The sequence below is a fragment of the Sorex araneus genome, chromosome 1 (genome assembly GCF_027595985.1).
Source record: "Sorex araneus isolate mSorAra2 chromosome 1, mSorAra2.pri, whole genome shotgun sequence".
Taxonomy (NCBI): Eukaryota; Metazoa; Chordata; class Mammalia; order Eulipotyphla; family Soricidae; genus Sorex; species Sorex araneus.
Window position 1 is genome coordinate 78,982,358 of NC_073302.1, and position 22,437 is coordinate 79,004,794.

Consider the following 22,437-nt stretch of genomic DNA (forward strand, 5'->3'; position numbering starts at 1 on the left):
AAAATACATGTCTATCTCTGGGAATTAGTAGTAGTATCCTTCATAAGGAACGGAAAGAGCCATCAGATATTAAATCATAACCAGGCCAAAGAGATTACTCCAAACTGTAATTTGTCAGAATTGTTTTTATCTAGATAGACTTTCAGAATTTGGTGTCCTTTGAAAAAGCCAGTTAGTGTCAACATGTAACCGGTGTATTTACCTTTGATGAAAACTACTGAAGTTTTGTATATAGGTGGTTTTGTTTATTTTAATTTGTAGTTGTTGTTTTGGAACCACACCAGGCAGTGCTCAGGGTTCACTCCTGGCTCTTCCCTCCAGGATCACTCCTGGCAAAGCTCATGGGACATGTGTGGTGCTAGGGATTGTTTTCTTGGTTCAAGTTGGTCTTGCTGGTTCTGTCTCTCAATGTCTCTGTGTGGTCAGTGGCCTGCTGGTCTGGTGGTGATGCTCTGTGGTTTGCCTCTCATTGCTGCTGGTCTTAGTCCTTTTGACTTCCTTTGATTTCCCACACACACGCACACACGCGCTAGAACTCACTCTCTCTCTCTCTCTCTCTCTCTCTCTCTCTCTCTCTCTCACTGTCTGAGACACATACACACACACCCACACACACAAGACTGGCTGCTTTCTCCCATTCAGCCAGGCACAAAGAGGCTGCAGTGTGTTGGAGAGGGAGACTAGGATCCATGAGGAGATTGACTGACCTGTATTACTAGCTTCTTCCTTTAGGCTTTTCCATGATATAGGTCACTGGTTACCCCTCATGTTGATTTAAAATGCACTATCAAGAGGCTGAAGAAAGAATGCAGCAAAGTGGGTGTATGCCTTGCACAAGGCCAGCCAGGTTTCAATACCTGGCACTACTTACGGTCCCCAGATGCACCTCCAGTTTCACCTTAACAAAATGCATTTGACTATTCATGTTGAAAATTAGACCCACCAGCAGGTTGTATATTTTAGCTTTTATAAAAATCCACATATTCAATGACATAGACAAGACTATTTCAAAGAAGAGTTTCTTCTTCCCCTCCCTCTCTCCCCTCCCCTTCCTCCTCCCTCTCCTTTCCCCCTTCCCTCTACTCCTCCCCCTTCTCCTCTCCCTTCTCCTTCCCTTTCCCTTCCTTCTCCTCTTCCTCCTCCTCCTCCTCCTCCTCCTCCTCCTCCTCCTCTTTCTCCTCTTCCTCCATGAGATGCACAGTTACAAAGTTGTTCTTTACTGGGGTTTGTTCCAACACCTGTCCCTTCATCAGTGTACATTTCTCACCACCAATGCCCCCAATTTTCCTTCTGCCCACCACTGCCCCCACTCCCAGCCTCTATGGCATGCAATTTTCTTCTCCCTCTCTCTCTCTCTCTCTCTCTCTCTCTCTCTCTTCCTCTCCTCTCCGCCCCCCCGCCTCACTACTTCTGGTTTGCAACACAGATCCTGAAAGGTTATCAGGTATATCCCTTTATTTACTTTCAATACTCAGTTCGTATTCAAAGTGATCATTTCCAGCTATTATCATCATACTGATTCCTTCTCTATCCTAACTGCCCTTTGTCCCCTTATGGCAAGCTTCCAAACGTTGACCAAAGTTCTTGACTCAAATTCGTAAAGTTTCTTTGCCATGAAGGTAATAGACTCATGTGTGTTCTAATGTGAACATATTTGGTGTGGGGGCATGAATCTGCCTATCTCAGGATCCAAGATAAATAAATTCCCACAGAAAAGAAGTTTTCCTTCTATGGAAGGAAAGCTGTGTTGTGAGGGATTTGAGGGAAAATCCTCAAAGGTAAGCTGAAATGTCTAGTCCTAGCCAAATGATAATTTTTTATTGCTTATAGTTACAGTATACCTCAGAATATCATGATATGGTCCATAAGAAACAAAAGCAAGAGTGACTTCAATTTATTTTCATAAATCACCAAGTACCATCCACTAATCTTGTGATTAATATTTCTTTCATTACAAATCCTTTCCAATTCTTTTTGAATATGTATTCCTTTTCACAAAAGCAGCCTTATTTTAAAAGACTTCAAAAATAGTCAATAGAAATTAAATAATTTCTTTTTAATCATAAGTTTGAACCTCAAGAGAAGTTGAGTTTTACCAAGGTTCCAGAATTAAAGCTTGTTGAGTCTTGCAGAGACCATACTGCTGTCTGTCCTCAATATTACAGGAATAATGAAATGTCTGTAGCTTTTTGAATAATTGGGGATTCCTCTCTATAGAAGGAAAACTGAAAACATATCATCAAACAGAAAATCATAAAACCATAATACCTACATACTTGGAGGACATTTGCATATTTCCTTGTTTGAGAAAAAAAAATCAAACCTCATTTATAGATAGATGTCTGTACAATAAGCTGAGACCATCTAACAGTGGACAGCTGTCTAGGATAGCTGCCTTCAGGGATAGCCCTACAGAACAATGGCATAGGAGTTTCCTTCCTCTAAATAGCAGTGAGCAATGTACCTGCGTGTTCCTGTTGGGAGTGAAAGATGATCAGAAGTAAGAAACAATATTGCTTCAAGGGTAGTTGCCAATTATTGGGCTGATGTGTCAAAGACTTAAAAAAAATACAATTGAGGGGGCTGGAGTGATAGCACATCGGGGAGGGCGTTTGCCTTGCACATGGCCGACCCGGGTTGATTCCCAGCATCCCATAGGGTCCCCTGAGCACCGCCGGGGGTAATTCCTGAGTGTAGAGCCAGGAGTGACCCCTGTGCATCGCCAGGTGTGACCCAAAAAAGCAAAAAAAAATACAATTGAAATATTGGTATAGGAAGTTTTGGAGAAGTATGCAAACGGACCCCTGTAAATGAGAAACGAGATACTGCAACAGTATGTTTGAGATTTTAAAATGGGCACACACTAAGAAGGTAAGTGTGATTTATATGAAAGCCCACCAATTCTCTGAGTGATCAAGCAGACAACATGGTGCTCTCTGAGTTGTGTCACTCTCCCCAGTCACCCCAGGGTTTGCTCAATGCTGTCCCCTCAACAATATGGGGGTTTTGTATGGGCTCAACTAGATGGACTTACCTTTGCAAAACTGAATGTTCTCAAGCTGAATGTTCAATTTTATAAATCTAAGTCTGTAGAAAAAATACAAGTGCTTTGTATAATTTCTGCTTTAAGGGCTGTTGTCCATCCAGTTGATTGCACAGAAGACATCAAATGTGAAGGAGACTTCAATACTTGCCTTTGATCTCAAATTGATGCAATCTATTTAGGTTTATGCTTTTGTTTCAAAGTCTGAAAAATAATAAATCCTTGTTGCTGGCTTATGATTACATAATTTTATCTTCTATGCTTTTGAGTTAGTTTTCATGCTTTGTTTACACTTGGAAATTGGCTTGACCTATAACTCTGTAGGGTTGTTTTTTTTTCTTTTCTTTCTGAAAATCTGATACTAGTGATTTTTGTTGGCTGTGTCTTGTCTGGGTAGTTACAAAGCTCATGAAATGTCCATTTGATCTCATCCATCATTCCCATAGCTGTTATTTTAGGTGAGGACTTACACATTTCTGCTCTTCAGTTTTATCCCTCTTGATCACACTCAGTCTTCCATACCACATCTTGGTTATCTTTGTCAGAGCACAGTTATGCTCCCTGAGTAAAGAAATGATGACTGCTTCCCCACTGACCAGCTAAAATTTGTGCATCAGGACCTATTGTTTTCTGTCCTTGGCCTGCTTTTCTGTTCTTTTTAATGCTCCCTAGGGCTTTCTAATGCTCCCTAGGGCAACTCATCAAACTCATCCCTGCTCTGTATCCCCATCTTGTGCTTTTCTTTCTGTCTTTGCTTTAAAGTCTTTTATCCACCCCTACACATCCTGGTCATGCTGCTCTTAGGCACTGTATAAATGCTTGCTTGTTTAGTATACTCTCCATTCTCTATTCCTAAACTGGAAGTAATATTTCTCTATTCTGAATGGGGGTGCAGGGTTGTATTTTTTTTTATTCTGGTACATATGGCAGTGCCTCCTGGCTCTGGGTTCAAGCATCCTGGTGGTGTTCAGGGCAATGTTGGAAGGCAGCTACCTGGGGATTGAATCTGGGTAGCTCTACCTGGCAGGTACCTTGACATTGAACTTGGACCATACACTTGAAGGCAGCTGTCCAGGACTGAACCTGGGTAGCTGCCTTCAAGGCTAGCGCCTAAACTGTTGTACTGTCTCTCTGGTCTCTAAGCAAAAAAAAAAAAAAAAGATTTTCATTTCCTCTTTACACATCTCTGGTGCTGGAGCGATAGCCCAGCGGGTAGCTTGCACGAGGCTGGCCCTGGTTCGATTCCTCTGTCCCTCTCGGAGAGCCCGGCAAGCTACCGAGAGTATCCTGCCTGCATGGCAGAGCCTGGCAAGCTACCCATGGCGCATTCAATATGCCAAAAAAAGTAAAAAAAAGTCTCACAATGGGGATGTTACTGGTGCCCACTCAAACAAATCGATGAATAGGACGACAGTGCTACAGAATTTAAAGGTGTCCTTTTAGTTTCTTTTTCCTTCTTTTAAAAAATTTTTTATTTTTTAAATGTTATTGAATCACCATGAGATAGTTACAAGCTTTCACATTTGGGTTACAATCTTACAATGATCAAACACCCATCCCTCCACCAGTGCACATTCCCCACCACTAATATCCCAGGTATACCCACCCTTTCCCACCCTCCCACTGCCTCTATGGCAGACAATATTCCCCATACTTTTCTCTACTTTTGGGAATTATGGCTTGCAACACAGACACTGAGAAGTCATCATGTTTGGTCCATTATCTACTTTCGGCATGCATCTCCCATCACAACTGGTTCCTCCAGCCATCATTTTCTTTTTCTTTTCTTTTTTTTTTTTTTTTTTTGCTTTTTGGGTCACACTGGCGATGCACAGGGGTTACTCTTGGCTCTGCACTCAGGCATTACCCCTGGCGGTGCTCAGGGGACCATATGGGATGCTGAGATTCGAAGCCAGGTTGGCCGTGTGCAAGGCAAACGCCCTACCCGCTGTGCTATCACTCCAGCCCCAGCCCTCATTTTCTTAATGATCCCTTCTCTATTCCATCTGCTTTCTCCCCTCCGCTCATGAAGCAGTCTTCCAGGTATGGGGCAATCCCCCTGATGTGGCCTTTTAGTTTTTCTTGTTAAAATATGATAGAAAATTTAACAAATAATGAATAAAAAAATAAAATTTAGGTGACCTGTAACTCACTACCAAAGGTTAAAATTTTTAAAGAATACTTTTTCAGACAGTATTTATACACACAAAACATGTTTATAATATGGCACAAAAGATTTGCAACAGACATATATCCAATAGCTTATTAACTGATGCTTTACCTACTAATATTCACCACAGTTTTATTGAACATATATTAGGTGAACAAGCTGTAACTCCTGTTCCCAAATTGCTCATTAGACTTTTTAGGTAGACCTATATGGAAAACATAAATATAAGTGTAATTTTTAAAAAAATCACTATACTCCCAGAAATTGCCCCAGTGAGTGGCAGATGAACAAAAAGTGATGATAATAAAAATAAACTATAGCTATCCAAAAGGTAAAAAACTGAAAACTTTTCATAATCCAATTTAAAAAAAGCTATGCCATCTACATAAATTTGGTGTTTTATTTTTCTCAATAGCTTCTATCTTGAAACAGATTTATAGAGACAAAAGATAAAATTACATAGATTTATGTTTCCTTAAAAATCACATATTTGAAACCATCTAATAAAATTGACTTATATTCTGCTTGGAAATATGTTTATTCTAAATATTTTTCACACATTTAAATTCTTTTGTATAAGATTATTTTTTAAAAATCTTGGGACATTATTGGATTCATCATGATTAATTTGATTAACTATTGGGTAACTAAATTCTACAGTAAACTAGTGTTCCTATCTGATGGATATTGGATAACTAATTTTTTCCATTTCATAGGATCTTTCTGTATTTTGATCACTGTTTCTTTTGAGGTGTAGGACCTTCTTAGTTTAATGTAGTCCCATTTGTTTGTGTTTCCATTGCTTGGTCAGTGGTGTTTCATCCTCGAAGATGACTTTAGCTTCAATGTCATGGAGGGTTCTGCCTAAATTTTCCTCTATGTACCTTATGGATTCAGATCTGATATTGAGGTCTTTAATTCATTTTGATCTGACTTTTGTGCTAGGCCTTAGACAGAGGTCTGAGTTCATTTTTTTGCAGGTAGCTGTCCAGTTTTCCCAGCACCACTTGTTGAAGAGGCTTTTCTTGTTAAACTTCACATTTCTTGCTCCTTTATCAAAGATTAAGTGGTCATATATTTGAGAGTCTGTGACAGAATATTCAACTCTGTTCCACTGGGCTGTGGGTCTGTTTCTAGTCTAATACCATACTGTGAAGTTGGGGAAGGTGATGCCACCCATATTCTTTATCCCAAGGATTGCTTTAGCTATCCATGGGGGTTTATTGTTCCATATGAATTTCAGGAGTGTTTGATCAATTTCTTTGAAAAACTTCATAGGTATCCTTGTAGGGATCACATTGAATTTGTATAATGCTTTGGGGAGTATTGCCATTTTGACAATGTTAATCATCCTTATCCACGAGCAGGGGATGTGTCTTCATTTCCTTATGTCTTCTTTTATTTTTGAGGTAGTGTATTGTATTTTTCTTTGTACAGGTCCTTTACCTTTTAGTTAAGCTGATTTCGAGGTGCTTGATTTTCTGAGGCATAATTGTGAATGAAATTGCTTTTTCTTCATAGCACTTCCTTCTCTTTCATTATTTACCTATAGAAAAGCCATGGATTTTGGGGTATTGATTCTGTAGCCAGCCACTTTACTATATAAATCTATTTTTTCTAGAAGCTTCTTGGTAGAGTCTCATGTCATCTGCAACAGTGATAGCTTGACTTCTTCCTTTCCTCTCTGGTTTCCCTTAGTATCTTTTTCTTCCCTAACTGCTTTGGTAAGTACTTACAGTACTATATTGAATAGAAGTGGTGAGAGTGGGCATCCTTATCTTGTCCTTAATCTTAGAAGGAGGGAAGGCTTTTAGTTTTTCCACAGTGAATAATACTTGCTGTGGGCTGTGGTAAATGAATTTGACTATATAGGAATGTTCCTTCAATTCCCATTTTTTTGAGAGTTTTCATCATAAGTGTGTGATGTATCTTGTTAAATGCATTCTCTGCATCTATTAATATAATCATGTTTTTTCATTCTTTTATTGATATGTTGCATTATATTAAATGACTTGCAAATGTTAAGCCATCCTTGCATTCCCAGGATGAGTCCCACTTGGTCTTTGGAAGAGTCATTGAATCTATTTGCTAATATTTTGTTGAGGATCTTTGCATCTGTGTTCATCAGGAATGTTGGCCTGTAATTTTCTTTTTTGGTGGTGTCTCTGTTTTTCGTATCAGGGTGATATGTGCTTCATAAAAACTGGTAGTGTTTCTGTTTCTTCAATTTCCCGGGAAAGCTTGATAAAGACTGGTAATAGGTCCCCTTTAAAGGTTTGGAAGAATTCACTTATGAATCATCTGGACCTCGGCTTTTGTTTTTGAGAAGACTTTTGATTACTGTTTTAATTTCCTTGATAGTGATAGGTCTATTCAGTTATTATAAATTTTCAGCCTTGGGAGATAAAGAAACCAAGAATTTATCCATTTCTTCTAGGTCCTTTTGTTTTTGTGGCATACAGCTTCTCAAAATAACCTCTGAAGATCTTTTGAATTTCTGTGATTTATATTGTGATGTCCCCCGTTCATTTATGATTTTCTTTCTTTCTTTCTTGTGAGTCTTATGAGTTAATCAACCTTGTTTATTTTTTCAAAGAACCATATCTTGATTTCATTATCTTTTGGATTGTTTTTTGGGAATACAGTTCATCGATTTCTGCTCTAAGTTTTATTATTTCTTTCCTCCTGCCTGGCTTGGGCTCCTTTTGTTTGTCATTTTCTAAGATATTAAGCTGTGAAGTCAAGTTATTTACATGGGCCTTTTCTTCCTCCCTGATAAATGCTTGCTGCACTATAAGCTTTTCCCTTAATACTGCTTTAGCTATTATGTACCATAAGTTCTGGTAACTTGTGTCCTCGTCCTCATTCTTGTTTGTTTCCAGGAATCCTTTTATTTCTTCTTTGATTTCCTCTCTAACCCATTGGTTATTAAGCATGAGCTGTTTAACTTTCAGGTGTTTGATTTGATTCTCTATTTTTGTGTGTGTTCAGTGCATCGTGGTCTTAAAAGATAGTTGATACATTATCTATCTTCCTGATTCTACTGAGGTATGTTTTGTGGCCCAGAATTTTGTTTATCTTGGAAAATGTCCCATATGCACTGGAGATATGAGTATCTCCAGTGTATTTGGCTTTTGGGGCTCTATAAAAGACATATAATAGTCCTCCTTACATCTATTAGCCCTCTCTCTTCCATTTCTTCCTTCGGAGCCAGTTCTTCTTTGCTGAGCTTTAGTCTTTTTGATCTACCAAGAGGTAAAAAGGTGGTGTTGAAGTCTCCAACTGCTATTCTATTGCTACCAATGATCTCCTTGAAGTCTATTAGAAGTTGTTTTAAGTATTTTGCTGGCCCCTCATTGGGTATATATATATTTTTTTATTGTAGTACTGGTATTTATTCAGTCATTGATTAAGCTGATTGAATTGGGCAAAGTCTCTTGCCTGCACGCCTGGCTGTCTTCCCCGGGGCCCCTCGGAGGGGATGGGCTCCAGCTTCCCTCCCCACCCCGAGCAGAGCTCCCGGCGGCCGAAGACCACCGGAACCTAGCTACAGCCATGCTTGAGGCCCTTAACCACACATTCGGACAGGCCTCATGCATGAAGGTACCGGCAGAGGAACCCAGGTGTGTGTAATCCCATCAACGGCCAACATCCAAAGACTTAAAAGCAAGCTCCTAGAAGTGCGTGTCCACTTCTTGGCTGCGCGATATTTTGTAGCCTACTTCTCCCTCTGGGAGAAACTGGCAAGCTTCTGAGAGTTTCCTGCCCACATGGGACAGCCTTGCAAGCTTCCCATGGTGTATTCATATGCTAAAGCCAGTAACAAACTGGATCTCATTCCCCTGACCCTGAAAGAGCCTCCAGTGCGACATCGTTGGGAGGGCCGAGTCAAGAGAGACTTCTAAGATCTCAGGAAAAGGACCAATTGAGAGGTTACTGAGCCGGCTCGAGAAATCGACGATTAACAGGATTTCGTGATCGTGATTATGATCATGTGAATTGGGTATGAACTCCACATTACGTTTTTTTTAATTGAATCACCGTGAGATAGTTACAAAGCTTTCATGTTTGAGATTCAGACATATAATGATCGAACACCCATCCCTCCACCAGTGCACACTTTCCACCACCATGTCCCCAGAATATTCACCACCCCTATAACAGTCCTCACCTTGTCTCCATGGCAGACAATCTCTTTCTACTTTTGGGCATTATGTTTTTCCAATTTTTTCCAAATTCCAAATTTGAATTTTCCCACCACCATTCAAGCCGGTCTGCCAGGGTCAGATGCTAGATAATTTATTGTCCATTGCTCATTTTGAATTTCATGGGCACCATGGCCATGTGCAACTGGAACCCTAGATTGTAAATGGCTGGGTTCCAGAGACATTTCTGTAGGGTACTAATTCATTTTGGGATTCAATTGTGCATCTCTGGACCAGTGCTGTAGGTGTGTTAAGATGATGCCTGGAGGCACATTGTGGGGGTGATAGTCAGGCCAATGAGTGGGCAGGGAGCTGGGGAAGGACAGCCTGGCATCTCTGCCGCCATAGAGCATGAAGATTTATTCCTGGAACCCTCATACCTGGGTCTTGCTGTAGAAGCTCTTGGTCGCCAGGATTCCATCTGGAGTAGGCGGGGAGACTGCACCTGCTCCATCTGGGGTGTTCCGGTGAAATTGGCCCAGTATGGGGCCCGGAAAGATCTCCAGCTCTGTAGTGTCTTCTGGGAATCACTGCTATGTCTCTTTCTTTTGATCTCTTTCAAGATTAATTTATGGGTCTCTGAAGCAAGGCCAGTAATAGAGTTTACAGGGTGGGACTGTAGTTGGTTTATGGGGGTGATTGCCAGTGCTTCCATGTGTATTGGGAAGTGGGGTGAAGTAGCCTACCTCCACTCTGAGAAAGACTGGAACTTTCCGTCACAAAACCCACCTACCCAAATTTTCAGCAGATTATATCTTGGTGAGGTCCATCCTGAGATGGTGGAGTCAGGCCGGGCATATGGCTGTGATTTTGGATTCTGGAAGCAAGCTGCTGTTGGGGGCTCTGCTTGGGCAGGCATAGACCAACCTGCCCCCTTCCGGCTTACCCCAGTCTGTTCAGTCATGTGCGGGTCTGAGATTAACTGTGGCTTCTGATCTCTTTTGAGATTTATCTATGGGTCTCTGAAGTAAGCCAATAAATGAGCTTGTATAGCTGAGCTGTAGGTGGTTTGTGGCATGGCTCCCACAGTCCTAAGTTTTGGCCATTTAATTTCTTGGTAAACTTGGTCCCAAGTTGTTGGGGTCCAGCCAAAGGCACAGCGCCAATTTTGGGGTGTCAGGAAGCCTGAAGGCACCATCAGGATGCTGATGCACTCGCCCTGCAGGTACAGGTTGACCTGTTGGCAGCATCGTACCCCCTGCATATATGTTGAGGAGCCTAATTTCTTCTTGGTGTACACATCGCTTGAATATTAAGCAATGGCCTTCACTATCCCTTCTAATCTTTTTCAGCCTGAAATTTATGTTTTTATTTTTATTTTTTTTGCTTTTTTTTTTGGGTCACACCTGGCGATGCACAGGGGTTACTCCTGGCTCTGCACTCAGGAATTACCCCTGGCCGTGCTCAGGGCACCATATGGGATGCTGGGATTTGAACCCGGGTCGGCCGCGTGCAAGGCAAACGCCCTACCCGCTGTGCTATCTCTCCAGCCCCTAAAATTTATGTTTTTAGATACTACTATGGCCACTATGTCTTTTCTGAGGGAGTTGTTTACTTGAAGGATTGTTTTTCATCCATTGACTTTGAATTTTCTGTTTTCTCTGACTGTTCAAATGTGTTTCTTTTTTTTTTGGTGTTTTGTTTATTTTTTAAATTTTTAAAAAATTATTTATTTTATTGAATCACCATGTGGAAAGTTACAAAGTTCTCAGGCTTTTGTCTCAGTGTCACAATGTCACAATGCTCAAAAACCCATCCCTTCACCAGTGCCCATATTCCACCACCAAAAACCCCGTTATACCTCCCACCCCTCAACCCCCCTGCCTGTGTAACTGATAAATTTCACTTCATTTTCTCTTTACCTTCATTACATTCCATATTTCAACACAAAACTCACTATTGTTGTTGGAGTTTCCCCCCCAAAAAAGAACAGCCCTACTGACAAGGAAGCATTTGATAATTAGTTTTCCATTGCTGAGAATGAAGAGATATGCAGATATGCTACCGCAGCTGCATGGTTTAGGATTTCTGTATTTTAGTATTTTAGTAATTAAGTCCAGGGAGATTTATGTTAGAGATCGCATCATTTCCCTTCCTGGGGAAGTATGGGGTTACCGCTTATTTCACAGTCTAGAGACATGGCTGCAAGCAGTTGCTGGTACCAAAAGTAGTCTAGCTGGCCTCCGGATCGTGGATGATCAGCAGCAAAGCGGCCGCACATAAGTGTGGCCACCTGGGTCGAATCTCAGCGGAGCACGAGCCAGTATCGACCCTGGCCCGAGACTGCCCAAGCGTCCCGCTGTTTCAAGTTCATAACACTTTTTTTTTCTCCTTCCCGCCAAGTTTGTACCTGCTTAATAGTCCTCATAATATGGCGGACGCCACGCCGCTTCTCCCCATAAAGGGGGAAAAAATGAGAAAGGAGGATATTTCCCCTTCTCGGCCGGCGTGAGGCTATGTCTTAGTTCACAGTCTAAAGACATGGCTGCAAGCAGTTGCTGGGACCAAAAGTAGTTTAGTTGGCCTCTGGATCATGGATGATCAGTAGCAAAGTGGCCCCACAAAAGTGTGGCCACCCGGCTTGAATCTCGGCGGAGCGCCTCAAATGTGTTTCTTATAGTAGTAGAATGTTAGCTTCAGTTTTTCAATCCATTTTGCCACTCTGTGTCTCTTAATTGGTGCATTTAGTCCATTGACATTGAGAGAAATTTTTATCATGGGGTTTTATTCTTCTTTCTGTAGAAGTTTGTTGTCCTTGTGTGGTTGTCTTGCCTTACAGTAGCCCCCTTAGTCCTTCTTTTAAGGTTGGTTTTGAGTCTATGAAGTTCCTGAGCTGTTGTTTATCCATCAAGTAGTGTATCGTTTCTTTGAGTCTGAGTGAGAGTCTATTGGGATTAAGTAGTATTCTTGATGAGGCATTTGTTTCACTGAGTTTTTTTCACTACATCCCACCACTGTCTTCGGGCTCAGATTTTTCCTCTGATAAGTCAGCTGTAATCTAAGGATGCTCCTTTTTATGTGATTTTCTTCTTTGATCTTGCTGTTTGCAGTAATATATTTTTATCTATGGTATTTACCATTCAGATTATGATATGTCTTGGAGTCTTTTTATTAGGTTCTCTTCTATTTGGTACTTTTTGGGCTTCTTAGATCTGGATACCTGCATTCTACAGCTGTGGGTATTTGTCAGCAATGATATCTTTAAAGTGTTAGTACCTCATTGGGGTTGCCTCCTTATCCTTCTGGTAATTTGATGATTCTTAGGTTGTTCCTCTTGAATTTATCTCATACAGTTCTCAGTTGCCCTTAAGCTATTTTCAGGTCTTTTCTCATCTTCTGTTGTAGTGTGTATGCTTTCTGCAGCTTCTTTTCAAGCTTACTGATTCTTTCTTTGTCTATTGTCATTATACTGTTGAGGGCACCAACTGAGTTTACAAGTTCAGCTAGCGAAATTTTTTTTTATTAGTGACACTTTTGTAGCTTTCTTATTTCTGCCTTCATTTCTTTCTATATTTTACTGGCTGTCTGTTCCACTGTTTCGTTTATATCCTCCTGTATTTTATTATATGTCTATTCCACTGTTTCTTTGAGCTCATCGAAAATCCTCACCATTTCATCTCTGAATTCTTTATCAGAGAGACTGTGTATGTGGGTTCTCCATTGAGTCTTCAGGGTTCTTTTGTTCTTCCACTCCTCTTGCTGGGTGTCTGTGTTGTTTCTCTTGTTGCTGTAGTTGTATGGAGGTGGATCCTTCCAATTCAGTATTGGTGTCCCTCTCCCACTGCCAGGGAGGACTCTGAACAAGCTCGATTGATGGTGATCTCCTCTTTCCCCTTCAAGGATATTAACTTCCTCCTTGGTGCTCCTGTGTGACTTATGTGGGGTCTCTAGTCAGCTTCAGGGAATATGTTCTTTTAGATTAGGTTTGTACAGATTCTTGAGTTCACCATTATTTTCGTGAGTTTGGGGAGTATTTTGACTGGAATAGGCTAGTAGACTATTGAGGGCTGACTATTGGCCTAATGTGGTTGGGGTAGCCAAACTGCCCTCATAAGAGGTAGGTAACAGAGGTTGAGATATAAGTCCAGTGCACTGTGAAAGGGGAAATTAACTGGTGGCTGCCCTGGAGGCAACACCCCCCACCACTGATTTACCTTTGGGGGAGGGACCAATCAGCGTTGTTGCTGATTTTGGGATACAGCTTGACTTCCGATATACTTCTCAAACAGCAGGTGTCCCCTGTCATTTGGGCACCTTGGCTGAGGAGGGGCCTTCCAGTTTACTGTGCCTGTTTGCTTGGCATGCCACCCTAGAGCTACCATATCATTCTTAATGGTTGCAGTGACCCATCCCACAGACTGCAAGAATGTTTAATTAGATGCCTTCTGCTGAATATTTAACATGGAATTGCAAACAGCTTTGAGATAATCATCCTTACTGTTAAGTCCTTGCATACTTCTTTTCTTCTTTCCTTATTATAAATTTCAGTAAGTGGGCAAAGGATAATCCAAATTATAAAAGTTTGATTTGGCAGAACTATTTACCATTTATTTCACAAATAAATAAATTAAGAATGTAATAGTGTCTTAGCAGATACAGGTCTTAGCAGTCAACTTTTCTGAATCCCAAATAGAGATCATTCAAAGACTGCCATCACATGAGCATGGAAGCTGCTCACCACTGTACCAGGTTTTGCTCCCCAAATGACTGTGTCGTGGGAGCTGCTGTCTATTATTGCATGTCTATTCTACTGGTTCTTTGAGCTCCCCCCCGACACACACACACTGTTTCAACCCTTCCCCTGCTTGTGTGTGGCAGGCAATTTCCCCCATACTCTCTACCTTAGTTACATTCGATATTTTGACACCAGTTTCACCACCACTCAAACCTGCTGAAAAGGCAATGCTCGATGATTTGTTTTGTATTGCTTGTTATGGATAGAATATAATGTCCAGAAAAATCTGTGTCATTTTCTTCTGGGATCTTTAGTTTATAGTCTCTGGGTCTTGGCCATTGATGAGATTACATGGCGCCATGGGCATTTGTGGGTGTTACTGCCAAGCTTCTGGAAAACTGGGGATCTGGGGAGAGGAGGCCCAGTCCTGATCCAAGCATGCTTGGAGATATCAGTCATGGGTTCTCGCATATCTGGGTTTTCCTGCCAGTCTGCTCTCTGGTGAGGTTCATCCCGTTTTGGGTGAAGAGAATAGTGCTCTTGGGCATGGCGGTGGTTGGGTTCTGGAGGGTTTCACCTGCTGGGAACAACTGATCTTAAAACAGTGCCTGTCAATATGGCAGGGTGGGGGTGGGAGTTGGGGGTAGGGAAAAGAACCTTGGAACCCTGATGGAGGGTTGACACTGGTGGCAGGATGGGCACTGGAACATTGTATGTCTAAAAGTCAACCATGAATAACTTTATAAATCAATGTGCTATAACAAAATAAAATTTAAAAAATGAATTGTGTCTAACACATAAAGAGAAGCTCAAAAAAAAATAAGTGATATTGAATACTTTCAACCACAACGCCAGAGGATTTCCCCTTTCCCTCTCCCAATCCTTTTATATGTAGCTGTTCTAGTTGATATGGTTTCTGTGGTCCTCTAGGGCTGTACTGCACTTGGGCATGGTGCTAGGTGTGTTGCCTGACTGTGGGCTGTGGTGTGAGTAGAGTCTCACCGCAGGCTGCACTACACACACTTCTCTGAAGCCTCTCCACCTAAGAATTGTACTTCTCCAGCTGCTGCACTGGCACATGCCCTTGTGTTCTTAATTGGGCACACAAATCTTGTTGAGATGCTCTTACAGGGGTGGCTGCTGCAGCTCACACACAGGCTCATACCAGAGGTCGAAATTCCTGGTTGTGACATTTATACATCTTTTAGTTTGCTCACTGGAGGCTGTACCTCCTTTCTTGATGATGCCCTCTCTCTCTCTCCCACACACAGCCTTACTGTGGTGCCATTGTAAATGCATATCACAGACATCAGAGCTGCAGGAGCAAGCTGGTGCAATCTGCAACGCATGGGGCACTTCCAAGGTAGGTGCACTAAGCTCTGTGCCCCAGCATTCAGGAAATTTCACCACTGAACATATGCTTCTAAGATTTAGCGTGCTGGATGAAAATGGCTGTAGACTTTTGAGAAGTACACTTTTATTTTTAAAATTTGTGGCCATAGAATTGTGTTATAAAAGTTGTAGTATTTTGTGTTACTCTATAAGGGGTATGGAGATTAGGAAATCAGCAAAGATGAGATGCTGCGTTGTCGTGTTTACTTTTCTATTCTTAATAACTAGTACAAAGTTAAAATAAGCAAAGATTTATCCAACACCTACATGGCATAGGGTAAGCTAATTTAAAGAATCGCAAAGAAATAGAATTCAACTGATTTTAAAAAAACTGGCCAGACTCTGATCTACATGAAAGTTAACTTGTATTTAGTTTCCTCCTGTTGAGGAAACAGTTTAAAATACAGGAGCACACAGACAAGCCCTAAGCACCACAGGAGATTCCCCGAACATCACCAGGACACACTTCTGAGAATAGTGCCAGGAGGAGCTGCAGAGCACCGCAGTGGCCAGGAGGCTCTGCCTTTTACCTGCTTGTGTGTGTGTATTACTACTGAGTCTCCCTTGACCATCAGATCGATCATATTTGCTAAAATAGAGTTCAAATTCTACAAACACTTTCACGCTTGTTGCGTTTTTAAGAAATGCTTTTCACGTTCGTAAGGTATTACGACCCTTAAACAATCATGTATTCTCAGATAGGGAGGTTTGGAGTGGGAGATGTTTTAAAATTCCTGGGGTTAGATATACAGCCGGTCAGGTACTTGCCTGCCACGGAGCAGGACCCTGGAGAGAAACGGCCACGGAACATTGCTGGGGTCATTCTGAGCAGAACCAGCGACAGCCTCCCCAGCGTCGCTGGGTTTGGCTCAAACCTCAAACTACCCCCAAACGATAAAAGTTTTTATATACGATAAATACACAGATGAAAACACCTTTGCCACCGACAAAGGGGAGCGGCAGGGATGCTCGGCAGGGGTGCTCGCGGAGGGCGAGCTGCACGCGGGCGGAGGTGGCCCAGCTCCTCTCTCGGACTGCCCCCTGCCCCGCTGATCCCGTCAAACACGACAGACGGAACCGCTTTCCGTGTGTTTCCCGAGCCCTGAGACCGCTTCAGTCTTTCCCAAGACTCCGAGCCTCAAGGTGGAGGCTCCCTTTGTTCTTGGGACAAGTCAGTGTTTATCCCGACTGTGCCCTGCGCGCTGGCTCAGGGGAGGCTGGATCTGGCAGCCTGGGCTCAAAGCGGACCTTGGCGTCCTATCGCCGAGTCCGCACTGGCGTTCCCGCCACCCGGTGCGGGCACAGCAAGTAGGCGGCAGTACCTGGACCAGCCGCGCCGCATTCCCGCGGGGTGCGGGGCCTGGGGCGCGGGTGCGGTCCCGGAGCCTGATGTGGGCGTCGGTCCCGCAGGACGAAGCTTCCGTGCGGCTGTGAGCGACTGGGAGCCGGGTCGCAGCACTCGCCGCGCGCCTCGGTGTCCAGCGGAGCCAGAGACCGTCAGGCCTCGCCCCTGAGCGCGTGCCCGCTACTGGGTGCGTGCAGCCGGCGGGTCCTGGGCGCGCGCTCCCGCCCTCCTCCCCCCCCGCGCGCGTCCCCGTCCCGCTCCTCCCACCCGGCTCGCGCGCTCCCGCCTTCCCGCGCGCCCCTTCCCCGCCCCTCCCCCCCGCCGCGCCCCCGGCCCCGGCGCGCTCGAGCCCCGCCCGGCGTGCGGGGGGCGGGGCGGCGCGCTGACGTTGGCCGCGGTGCGGCCGGTTCCGCCGCCGCCTGGCCGAGCCGGGTGCGTGCGGGACGGCGGCGGGGCAGGAATCCGCCGGCCGCGGGCGCCCAGCCGTGCCTCGGGGCTCCTCGCCCCGCAGCGCCCAGCCCGAGCCGGTGAGCGCCGCGGCCGCAGGCGGGGGGCGGGGTTGCCCCTTCCCCGGGGCGGGAGGGAGGGAGGGAGGGCGGGCGGCGGGGCCGGGTCTGCGCGGCGCCTCCGCCCTCCCGGGGCTCCGGGCGCCGGGCTGCTCGGGGCCGAGCCCAGGCCAGCGGGCGGGGGCGTCCAGTCCGGGTCCCGGTCGGGCGCCGGGCGGGCACGCGGCGCGGAGGCGGGCGCGGGGCCTCCGGCGGGCGCGCAAGACGCGGGCGCCGCGGCCCCGTCAGCGAGGGACTGGCCGCGTCTCCTCGGCCGACTGTCACCGGGTGCCGGATGGGAACCCGGGCCCCCTCGCCGGGGACAGTGCGGAACGTCCAGCAGCCCGTTACTTCCGTAAGCCTCCGGTCCCCCGAACTCCGCTCTCGCTCGGCCCTTGGACCCTGGCAGCCCCCATCGTACCCGTGCACTCGGGGCTTTCTCTCTCCCTGGGCGTTTGTCACATCCTGATGTAGCTGGACCCTCCTAATTGGGTCCCTGTTTGTGTCACTGACCCCGCACCTGTCCCTTCAGTGCAGCAGGCACGTCGGGACACTTGGAAATGTCTTGGGCTATGCAGAATGCAGGGGTTAGTACCGGAGGGATCAGCGTTCTAGTCCTGGACCGCTCATCACAAATCTTTTGATTGCTTTCTTTGCGGCTCATGCCCTTTATTGTAAACTGAGTCATTACTTTGTTTACTTCTGGAATTCTTACCAATTCTCCCAGTCCGGCTGGAGTAAGCCATAAAGTTACTTTTGTAAATGCACTGTGAAATATTTTCATTTCGCTAAGTCCCACAAGCAGTCGTTTATTTCAGACAGTTTAAATAGTCCATATCTTAAAATGCGCCAGATGATCAAACAAAAAACCCGAAGGGTCTGTAATCGTTTCTTAGTGATCCCCATGAGTGAGTTCTGATCCCTCTTTAATTTCTGTTTTGGAGGTTTATAATACTGCTTGTTGCCATTCCACTTTCTTGAGTCCAATTCCACAGTGCTTTGCCTGCTGCTGCTGACCCTGGTTCCAGCACAGTAGGGAGTAACCCCTTTCCCTGCCCCCTTCCTCCCCCTCTCCCCCCCCGCCGCCCCAATTTACAGTGAAGTTTTACTTTTTATTCATTTTAAGTTGAGTTTTAGCATGTAATGTTCTAACACCATCCCAACACTAATGTCCGCAATTTGGGCCTTTCTCCACCCCACTTCCCCCCAGTCTGCTACCTTGACCGGCACATTTTAAAGTTCGGTGGTTGTAGTTTGGATCTCACGTTTCAGTATTGCTGAGTCTATGTTTGGATGTATAGTTTTACTGTCTGTTCTCCCTCCTTCCTCCCCACATTACTGATGTACCTGAGGTCCCCTTAATGAAGTTTTATTTTGTGGGGGAGTGTATACCTGGTGGTGCTCTTGGCTTACTCTTCGCTCTGCACTCAGGAATTACTCCTGGAGGTGCTCTGGGGACTGGTGATCATACCCAGGTCAGTCCTGTGTGCCCTAACCGTTGTACTACACTTCTGACCCCCAAGATTACTTAAGAAAAAAAAAACCCTATATATAAAAGTTAGGACTGTGATTTATAGAATTTTTAATAACAGCTTGGGGTATTCAGTGTTCCTGAAGTTTACTTATAATGATCTCAAACTGCCTTGAACTGCTTCAGTCTATATTTGAGGGTAAGACTTGGAACTATCCCAGTACTAGCTGCTACAAAAACATTTAAATGTGCTGAAGTGTTTTAAGCTTCTGCAGGAGCAGCTTTATAAAGATTTCCCAATTTACTTGTATTGTGATACTTTCTTTAGAATAGCCCAGCTAATCTCCCATGTAATATGCGTGTGTATGTGTATACATATGTGTATATATATGTACATATGAATACATCTCTATTAGCAGGATGAAGAAGTCCAAGAGTTGTGAAAAGATCTGTTTGTCTATTGGCATAAAAGTAAATCTCCCCACATTCACCTTCCTACATTTACTCTTCTTGCCTGAAGCCCCCTAGTACCTGGAAGTAGTGGATCAATTAGAAACTTTCTTGCAAGTTAGGAGTGTTCTGTGAGCATTGGCATCTTAGCATAGAAAACAAGACAACAGTAGAATGGGCAATGAATTTTACACTTTCTTGCCTCCTGTTAACTGAGCTGTGTCTTTGTGCTGTGGTTAGCATGTAGTATGGAGTGGTTTTGTACAGTGGCTTCAGAGTCAGAGTGGCTGCCTTTGAATTCTGGCTTTGCTGTATACAAGTGGTTTATACTTTTTGTGTTTTTGAGAATTAAAGGCCCCAATCTAAGACAATTGAAAACACCTCTGATTTAAAGAGCTAGGTGATCAGGGCTGGTGAGACAGCAAGGGCAAGTGCTGACCTCGCACTCTGCTGGCCTCTGTGTTCCTAATTTGAAAGAGGGGCCAGTAGTTGTATATAGCTATAAGATCCTGACTCTTACATGAGTTAATAGGTATAAAGTGCTTATCCTAGGTGCTTAGTGCAGAGTAAGTACTCAGATTATTATTACTTCTGATTTGTCCTCAATGTTCCCGGGATCTAACAATCTAAAAAAGGACTTGGGGTTGACTGAACATTATTAGCACATATTAATTTCATTTTGGCCCAATTAGTGCCTTGGGTTCAAATGAGAGCATAGTTTCACTGTCCTTCTTAGGGAGCATGTAATTTAGTTTTAAATAGAACAGCTCTAGCCATGAGACACGGCCAAGGGGCTGCTGAGGTGTTGCTGTCGCTCATGACAGAGCACTGGATGGTCTCTCTAAGTTGGGATGGCTGCTGTTTTAATCATCTGTCTTGGATTTGTGGTGTTATTTCTTTAGAATGTGTCACTTGAGAAATTTTGACCTGTCAGTCTGTTAATGTGTATGAGTATGTGTTTTTTGATCAAGTTATTAAACATTGTTCCTGGAATTTACAAAATCACTTTTATCTAAGCATTCTGTTTTGTTTTATTCTTTATTATACAGAGTAAAGTTAGCCTTGATTTGACATTGGGGCTTTGTGTTCCTTTTAAAGTTCTGTGTAACTTTCCTAATAAAAATATTTTTCAAACTTTAGACACTGTGATTTACACAGTTGTTCATAATATAGTCATTACAGGCATTCAGGACTCCAACAACAATCCCACCACCAGAGTGACCTTCCCTCTACCATGTCCTAATTTTCTCAACCTTCACCCTTAACGGGCACAAAATAACTTACTTTATATTGCTTGTTACAACTAAATGACTAATAGAGTTATTAAGAAATAATTCAGTAAAAGGAAATTTGTGAAAATTGTTCTATCTCACCAGGGCATCATTAAGTTCTTTTCTGAGAGTTCAATAAACTATTGAGCCTTTCCTGTTATTGTTTTCATTTATTTATTTAGCCTTTTTAGGGGGGGGTCCACCAGGCAATGCACAGGTGTTACTTCTGGCTCATGCATTCAGGAATTACTCCTAGCAGTGCTCAGGAGACTGTATGGGATGCTGGGAATCGAACCCAGGTTGGCTGCATGCAAGGCAAACACCCTACCCACTGTGCTATCGCTCCAGCCCCCTGTTTTTGTTTATTGAGCTTAGTTGCTTTCCATGTTACTTTCCCATCTCATTTGGTGTGCTCTTACTGGGCTGTGAGTTATTGTGGAATTTTCTTTTTCTTTTTTTTTTCTTTTGCTTTTTGGGTCACACCCAGCGATGATCAGGGGTTACTCCTGGCTTTGCACTCAGGAATTACTCCTGGCGGTGCTTGGGGGACCATATGGGATGCCAGGGATCGAACCCGCGTCGGCAGCGTGCAAGGCAAATGCCCTACCCGCTGTGCTATCACTCCAGCCCCTATTGTGGAATTTGGAGGTGTCGCTTCTTGAGGATATGTAGAACTGAGCAGATGAGTTTACGTGATGGGCTATAGAATGTGTGTGTGACTTCTGGGGCTTCTGGGAGTACAGAGGTCAGTGGGTGTGGGGAGTCTTCCCGCCCCCATTCCAAAAAAAAAGCCCAAAACTCTCAGTCTGCACGTTTATCTGGAATTTTCATAGGTACAGCTTCTCTGCGGAGATTAGTCAGAAGCAGTGGAGTTGGGCCATTGGCACAGAGGACGCTGTGGGGTGTGGTTGCCGCTGCTGGAACTCCAGCAGTGGGAGTCTCGGCTCACTACCCTCCTGATGGTGTCCCAAGGATATTAGCTGGGAGACTGGCATACCCACAAATGTTAGCATCTCTTCTGAGATTTTGTCATGACTATGTAGAGATGGGCCGATGGATGAGTTTACTTGTTGGAAGCTGTGGGAAAGTTTTTTTAAAAGAATTTTACGGGTTTTTGTTTGTTTGAGGAATGCTGCATTCTTACTTATTTTTGATATAAATTTTTGGTCTTTAGGTCACACCCAGATGTATTAAGGGCTTACTCCTGGCTCTGTGCTCAGGGCTTATTCCTGGCTCTGCACTCAGGGATCACTCCTGGTGGGATCACGGGACCATATGGGGTGCCCTGGATCAAAAGCCAGGTTGGCATTGTGCAAAGCAAGTGTTTTATCTGCTGTACTATCTCACCGGACCCTAACACCTTGTTCTTTACATTAGATGGTTTTATTTATTTTATTTTAGATTTCCTTTTTCTCAAAAGATTATTGAGCATCCAAAGAACTTTTTTGATTATTCTACAAATTAGGACAGTATACTTTCATTTTATTGATTCACTTACAGTGACATTATAAACCCATTACATGTTAATATAAACACCGTATTTGTAATGTAAAGTGAGTTTCAAAGAAAAGATAGTGAGAAAATGGCATTTACATTTTTGTAAATTTCTAATAGAAACAACTTATTTCTTTTTCTGCATTGTCTATTGCAGCATGTTTGAGTTCCTATATATACATGTATATATATACACACACACATATGCATTATGTACATAGAATGTTTTATATATGTATACATCTGTATCCTCATGGTTAATCATTGGAAAGGGAGGAATATTTTAATAACCTTCCAGATAATTGTGGATATTTTTCTTGGTACTGTATACAAAACAGCATGTGATAGATTTTAGTTGCAATATGGAATCTGAAAT

At 43.6% G+C, this 22,437-nt stretch overlaps 1 protein-coding gene across 1 annotated transcript in view; it reads left to right on the forward strand.

The window, feature by feature from the left end:
- Window positions 1–17,220: 17,220 nt before the first annotated feature.
- AGTPBP1 (ATP/GTP binding carboxypeptidase 1) overlaps window positions 17,221–22,437 on the forward strand; it is a 199,089-nt gene continuing 193,872 nt past the window's right edge. The window contains exon 1 of the mRNA XM_055146419.1: window positions 17,221–17,357. The gene's annotated coding sequence lies outside the window, so the exon portion shown is untranslated. The remainder of the gene's footprint in view (window positions 17,358–22,437) is intronic.